We start from the raw sequence: 7,438 nt of genomic DNA on the forward strand, positions 1-7,438 counted from the left end.
AGGCAGCCGCCGCAGCATCGCTTCACACAAAGGACTGTTCCCCGCCGAGCCGCTCCTCCACCTCCACGTCCTCCTCCGGTGACGGCAGCCCCGACAGCCGCTCCTCCTCCCGTAAACAACTCTCCCACAGCTCCCGGCAATAAATAAATTAGGAGGAGGGTAGGGGGAGGGGTGCGGGGGGAGGAGGGGAGAGGAAAAGGGAGGCAGCGCGAGAGAGCGAGGCAGAGTCCGAACCGACAGCCAGGAGCTCGCACGCACCTCACACCATGAGATGGCGACGCGCCCCGCGCCGCTCCGGAAGGACCGGCCCCCGGGCCCGGCCCCGCCGCCCGCTCGCTGCCGCCGCCGCCGCTGCTGCTGTGGACCGCGGCCCTGGCGCCGGGGTCGGCCGCCAGCGACGAGGCGGCTCCCGCGGGGACCTCGGTGTGCTACGCGTCCCCGCCCAGCGTGGGCTCGGTGCAGGAGCTGGCTCAGCGTGCCGCGGTGGTGATGGAGGTAAAGGTGCACGCGCCGCGGCGGCAGCAGGGGGCACTCGACAGGAAGGCGGCGGCGGCGGGCGAGGCAGGGGCGTGGGGAGGCGAGCTCCAGCTGTCAGCCGCGGGCCCGGGAGCGCTGCCCGCCGCCAACGGGACCGTGTCCCCCTGGCCCGCGGGCCCCGCGCCCCGTGCCGCCGAGCCCAGAGACGAGGCGCCCTATCTGGTGAAGGTGCACCAGGTGTTGGCGGTGAAAGCCGGGGGCTTGAAGAAGGGCTCGCTGCTCACCGTGCGCCTGGGCGCCTGGGGCCAACCCGCGTTCCCCTTCTTCGGGCGGCTCAAGGAGGACAGCAGGTACATCTTCTTCATGGAGCCCGATGCCAAGGGCAGCGGCCGCGCGCCGGCCGCCTTCCGAGCATCCTTCCCCCCTCTGGAGACGGGCCGGAACCTCAAGAAGGGAGTCAGCCGGGTGCTGTGCAAGCGGCGCGGTAAGTTCCTCGCCTCGCGGGGCGCACTCCCGGGGCGCGGCGGGCGCCGGGCTTCGACGGCTTCCAGGCGGACGCGGTCTGAGCGGTGGAGTTTCGGGCTTGGAAGACTCTGGGCGATCCTCAGAGGAGGAGGGTTCGCGGATCGGATTCCACGGGCAGCGCCTTCTCCAGTGTCCCTGTTTCGAGGCATTGCCATTGGTGAAAGCCCAAGTTTGGTCCTCGGTTGGGAGGTCCTCGCCTCATACTTTTTAATTCCTTGGGGTTTCGTTCGCTAAGTAGAATGGAAATGGGCCGGCTGCTTTCTCGCGCGTGCCTTCTTGAACTCTTTCGTTAGGAGTTGCTGTTAAGGGCAGCCGTGAGGGGCTTTTTCCTCTGAAGGAGGAAAGGTGAGTCGGACAGGACTGTAAAGTCTTCCCATCACTTCGAGTCCGGAGTGTGGACTTGGTCAGGGGTTTGTGTCTGTGGAGAGTCCAACAAGAGCAGGACGGAGCACTGCGATTCCCCTTGCGATGTGGCAGAGTTTTTGGCGAAGTCACGTCCGAACAGACAGGTGCAATCTGCACCTTGTGAAAATGTGTATGTGAGAAGTATAAAGTTGGGTGTTTTCTTTTTGGTGACATCGTGTCAAGAATTTTTGTTTTCCCAGTCTTTTCATTTGGAGTATGCTTTGGCACGTCAGTGCGTCGGAACAGATGAGCGTCATTATAGAGCTTCACATGTAGGCCCTTAAGGAGAATTTGGGAAGATAAGTTTAGCAATCGTGTTTCAAAGACCTTTCCCGATTTTACCACTGCAGAGGGTTCTTCCCAGGTCTCCTTAGTATTATCAGGTCTGAGAAATCAGCTGATAATCTGATTACATTTCTGAAGTAACATTACATTTATGCCATTCATAAAGTAATTTCTAGGTTCTAAATATTTGTGTAATTTCTTGATGATCATGTAATCACTAAAACATAGAGAGGTTTCTTCTCAAACCAAAAATTAACATGATGACACATCACAAATTCTAACATGCATAATAGATTTTCCCCTGGTCTTGATGTATCTGTCTGATAGATGGCTGGGTTAATTGAATTTTTACAAAACTCAGCACCATGCCATGCTCAGTCTGCCTGTGATGCAGAGTGTGTCAGCTCTTTTCAATTCGTATCAGGTGATGGCCAGTTATTTAAATTTCTGATTGGCATTTCTGATGCTTGTAGCCTGCGGTTAATTAATGCCTAACGATTTGGTTCTGATGTCAAGGAAGAGCATTGCTTATCCTCCATTGCCTTATTTTCACAATGCACTTTGTGCGCCAGAGACCTGTTAAGATTGCACCACTCTGTGGCCGGAAGCTGTTCTCAAACAGTGGTGCTGAAGAAAGCTGAGTGACGTTGGGGTTCCCCGGGTTTGGCTGATAGATGTCACTATAAAACATGGGAAACTCTCTGCTGGGAGCTGTCTTATTAGGAAACACAAAAGCTCCTCACCATTGTACTGCATCATATGTTATTCTGTTAGAGAATCTGAAACAAAACATTTTAAGCCACGCTGTCATCCCATTTTCACGTGTTTTATTGCATGCAGTTCAGGAAGGATTTTGCTTTTACCCCAAACCATGTGAGTTGTGGATCATCTACTGCACGTGGTGGAAGTTAATATAAAGGAGATCGTAGTTGGCAGTGGTGCCTAGGATGGGGGGGGGGTGTTGCTAGATAAGCCATGGTGTTAGTTACGCCTTCTAACTAGAAAGAGATGTCAGTTTTCAGGGATAAACTTCTTATAAGGGTCCAGAGGACGCTTGGACAATGGAAAGTTCATGTTGTCTGGAGAAATACTATTTTCGTGCTTCTAAGCCGAAAAAGCTTCACTAAAGGTAGTTTTGCCCTTTTGTTTGCCAGTCAAAGGAAATACATGGTTGTAAGTTGTGGCATGCTAAACAAAGCAGGGTTTTTTTTTAATGAACTGGAAATCTACATGTAATGTAGTTGATTAAGAAATCATGAAGTTACTGCTTCAGGTTTGTGTAATTATTGTGTATGTTTGGTGATTTTAGGGTTATGTACTTTAAAGTACGATACCGCGTGAAACTTTAATAGATTTAGCTAAAGACTAACTGAAATCGTGCTCAAAGTTTCTCTTGGATTTTTACGAACGTAGTAGTTATTGTGACATTGTAGGCTATAAGTAAATAGTGTAAGCTATTTTATATAATGGAAACTCAGTAAATCCATAATTGGAACATGGGGTGTAAAAATGTGTATGTGTGTGAAAACTTGTAAATTCTTCCAGTTGTGTGGTCTGGTTTAACAATGCCATTCAGAGCCTACCAGGCAAAGGAACACAAATTGGGGGGGAAAAAAATGTACAGAGAGAATAGGGACTGATTTGTCGTGGTCGAGCTGCTTCTGTGTGCTGCTGGTCAGGAGATTTCGGGGAGAGTGATGGAGCAGAGGGTTCTCATCTAACCACACGAAGCTGCCCTGGGGGCGCAATGGTTGTGTTCCTGCCTGAGCCCTGATGCTAGGCTGGAGAGGGGATCTAGGCAAGTCATTTTGTGATATCATACCCAGGGGAACAGTTTCCAGCTCTCCTTTGCTCAGCTGCAGTGTTGTTTCCTACAAGTTGCTTACTAGTGTAGAAACTACACGTGCAACAGATTAGCCTTAGGGTTGAGCTAATGGAAGTCTTCCCTGAATTATTTTTTCTCTCCTCTCCGCCCCCTCTCCCCATCTAAGAGAAACTCCTGAGTAGAGTCTGTATAAAAAGAAGCTCTTCTCTGAACAATGGACTTTTGGAAACAAAAACTGTGTAGTGTATTTTAGATGACAACACAGAATCTCATAGCTTGTTTGCCTTATGTTTGAGGTTTGTGTGAATTGCACTTCCTTTACAGTTAAATTCTTCCCAGTCTTTGCTTTCTCTCTTGCTCACTACACAGGCTAAGGCATTTCTAGGTTTTATATTTATTGGAATGCAAAATAATTTCAATTATTTTGTTCAATTAAATTGCCATTATTCAAACAAATCATTGTTTGATGTACTACACTTCTAGTTTTCAAAGCATTGCCATTATACTAGGCTGTAACTGATTCCCAAAAAGGAGTAAAAATACTGATGTTGAATAACATCCCTCACTGGGCCATGCAAGATTTGTACATCACTTGTGTTCTTACAAGCCAATCTAAATATTCAGTATATCATATTGGAATGTATAATAATGCAAACATGTTTATCAAATATTTATGATCAATGTCTTTCTTTTTCTCATGTTCTCAATAACTATTTAATAAAGTGTGCTGACCTTATGGTGTTATGAAAATGACAGAAATGCTGCAGGGATTTTCCAGCCAACTATTGAAGAGAATTGTTCTTAATAAAAGCTATATTAAGGGCATAGCAATAGGAACAGATACAGCTTGACTGCTTGTTTTTCATAAATACATGTGTAAGTGTAATTTCCCAAGTGCTTGTGATGGCTCTCTTTAAACTGTATCAATCTTACTGTCAATTCTATACTGTATATAGAACACTTCTTTCTGTTGAGTAGAGAAACCGTGTATGTATTTATATATATTTATGTTAAAAAATGAAACCGAGATGGGTCATTTGGGAAAACAACTCTTTAGAATAAAAATATTTTAAAAGGTGAATTTAAATATGTGAATCAGAATATATTACAAGGCAGACAGCGCTGGGTTGCCGCCGCCGCTGCCGCCATCGTGCCAGCTCCTTGGGTCTCAACGAGGCTGGGTGACGCTCCAGAATGGGAGACAAACCAATTTGGGACCAGACTGGATCCAGCTTCATTCAACATTACTACCAGTTATTTGATAACGACAGAACCCAACTAGGCGCAATTTATATTGATGCGTCATGCCTTACGTGGGAAGGACAGCAATTCCAGGGGAAAGCTGCCATTGTGGAGAAATTGTCCAGCCTTCCGTTCCAGAAAATCCAGCATAGCATCACGGCGCAGGACCATCAGCCCACGCCAGATAGCTGCATCATCAGCATGGTTGTGGGCCAGCTGAAGGCCGATGAAGACCCCATCATGGGGTTCCACCAGATGTTCCTATTAAAGAACATCAATGATGCTTGGGTTTGCACCAATGACATGTTCAGGCTTGCCCTGCACAACTTCGGCTGACCGCCTCCCAGCCAGGCACTCATGCTGTTTCCTCCTCCCTCCTCTTCCCGATATTATTCATGCTCCTCCAGATGCTCCAAATATCATACACAAATGAGCAGGGCCGCGGTGGGAGTGGGCGCAGTGCGCTGCTGCTGCCGAGGTATTGTGCATGATGTTTGGACGCTAGACTAGTTGCATCTGATGGGAGAAGTTTGTGTTGTACCAGCGCATGCCTTGGAAAGACTTAAGTAATGCGGAAGGTGTCTGTTTTTTTTTTTTTTTTAATCTACTGACAAGTTGCTCTAGTAACCCAAAGAAGTGAAGGAGAAAGCAGCTGCCTCACCACCAAGATATTGATTTGTTCAGATGTTTCAATGCCTCATGATACAATAAAACCACGAAAATTTTCTTAAAAAAAAAAAAGAAAGAAAGAATATATTACAAGCACTAGGGGATCGTTCTCATCAGTTGTGGGAGATCTATAAATCCTCTGGATCTAGGGAAAGTTTTACCATATGTCCTAATATATTAGGTAAGACCGGGAAGCTTAAACAGCCCTGAGGGTCAAAACAATGGGCCGTGCTTCCGCTGGCCTGTATACTTATAGCAAATGAGAGCAAAAGACGTGATTGGGCGTGTTATTGCCCTTGTCAAATGCAATCTATTCATTGTTCAGGAAATCTCCTTTGCTTCGATGCCCATTTTCTTCCTGTTATTTTTCTCTTAATTATAAATGTAACATCTTTTAAAACCTATTTTTAAATTTCAGTGACAAGTGATGAACTGGCCAGATGTCCAAAGATCTTGAAACTCTCATCTGCCCTCAGTACTTAGCAATACTTAGGTTTTTTGTTTGGTTGTTTTCGATATGCTCAAATGATGTGGAAAAATTATGTCTATAGATAGTTCTGATTGAATGGGTATCTTGATTAGCCTTATATAAATGAATGATAATGAAAACAAAGTATATAATGAGAAACAATGGTAGGGATTCATGAATTATTAGTCATTGAAAGTATATAATAAAGTTTGTGAAGAAAAGAAAAGGTAAAAAAAAATTAGGGCTCTTATGGACTCATGCAATTTGTTACCAAAAACAATAGTGTAACACATGTTTTCATCAAAGTTTTCATAAGAAAGTGAGAACGAATTTTTAATGTCCTTACTTTTAAATAACAGAAATGGCTATTGTAGACAGTTTTCCATTCATGTCTGAATGCTCTAAATTTGTGCATGCACATTTTACTCTGTGCTGTTATGTTATCATGAAATTTAAGTTAAAATGAAAGTAACATTATGAAAGAATGTATGACCTAACGTATGACTCTCCCAAATATCAGTCACTTTCTAATACTTGAGCAGCTGATTAGTGATACAGCCTGTCATATTTTAAAATCTAAAGTTGAATTATTTGCAAATGTACAGAATTCAAACCTAAGTCTTACTGAGTTAAGTGCTAGTTGAGAGGCTGTATTTCATATTACTGTGTTTTCATATTGTTTAGGGCTGTGATGGGCTTGAGGTAAGCCTGTTTCTGAAGGCTTGTCTCCTGACTCTCCATCTGCAAATGATCCATACAGGTCGAAGAAGATTTAAAAAAAAGAAATTTTGGTGAAGTTGAAAGCTTAAAATGGGTTGACGAATCTCTGCTTGGCATAGATCTGATAGTTAGGAAATAGTACCCCCCAACATAGACTTGCCACCCAGCCATCCTAGAAAGAGATGCCTAAGTGGTAATTGACATTATTTTTTTAGTCTTCCAGAGAACCAGGATATTTTTCCCTTTGGAAAATAGTTTCCTGAGAAACTGTATCCTAACTTTGGTTCTCCCCATTAGGACCTAGCCATATTTATATCCTGGTTTTTTTTTTTATATAATAACTAAAAAAACAAAAACAAAAAGAAACTTAGTTTACTCACAGCTTGGATGGTACAGGGGAGACAGAGCTATCAGTTCCTAACTCAGGCTTCAGCTGTGTTTTCTCTTCATCTCTGTTTCCTTTGTGAGGACACTGCAGAGTAAAGCTTTAGGTAAATGATGGGGCCCATGAGTGGATCTGAGTCTTCAAGAGAGCAAGTATGTACTGATGCCTGCTCATGGCCACACTGACAAGTCTTCTCTTGACACCTTGGAATTCGGCTGTGTGGGTCTAAGTGTGTCAGAATATGGACAGTCCTAGATCACAAGATGTGAATGTTGGGAGTTCCCTGGTGGCCTAGTGGTTAGGATTCTAGGCTTTCACTGCCATGGCCTGGGTTCAATCCCTGGTCACGGCACTGAGATGCTGCCAGCTGCACGGTGCAGAAATAAAGAAAATGTGAATTTACAATAGGTGTCTTTCAGTTCCTGATAGGCTCTTT

At 45.1% G+C, this 7,438-nt stretch overlaps 2 pseudogenes across 2 annotated transcripts; both read left to right on the forward strand.

Annotated features, from left to right (window-relative positions):
• Nucleotides 1–266: 266 nt before the first annotated feature.
• Nucleotides 267–2,337, forward strand: LOC309651568 (annotated as a pseudogene). The gene is made up of 2 exons: nt 267–961; nt 2,315–2,337. The product of its transcript is annotated as an uncharacterized misc_RNA (transcript).
• Nucleotides 2,338–4,104: 1,767 nt separating this feature from the next.
• On the forward strand, nt 4,105–7,054 carry LOC309651608 (nuclear transport factor 2 pseudogene; annotated as a pseudogene). Its single transcript has one exon. The product of its transcript is annotated as a nuclear transport factor 2 pseudogene (transcript).
• The last annotated feature ends 384 nt before the right edge of the window (nt 7,055–7,438 follow it).

The sequence above is a fragment of the Balaenoptera physalus genome (assembly GCF_965194825.1).
Source record: "Balaenoptera physalus genome assembly, chromosome: 21".
Classification (NCBI taxonomy): domain Eukaryota; kingdom Metazoa; phylum Chordata; class Mammalia; order Artiodactyla; family Balaenopteridae; genus Balaenoptera; species Balaenoptera physalus.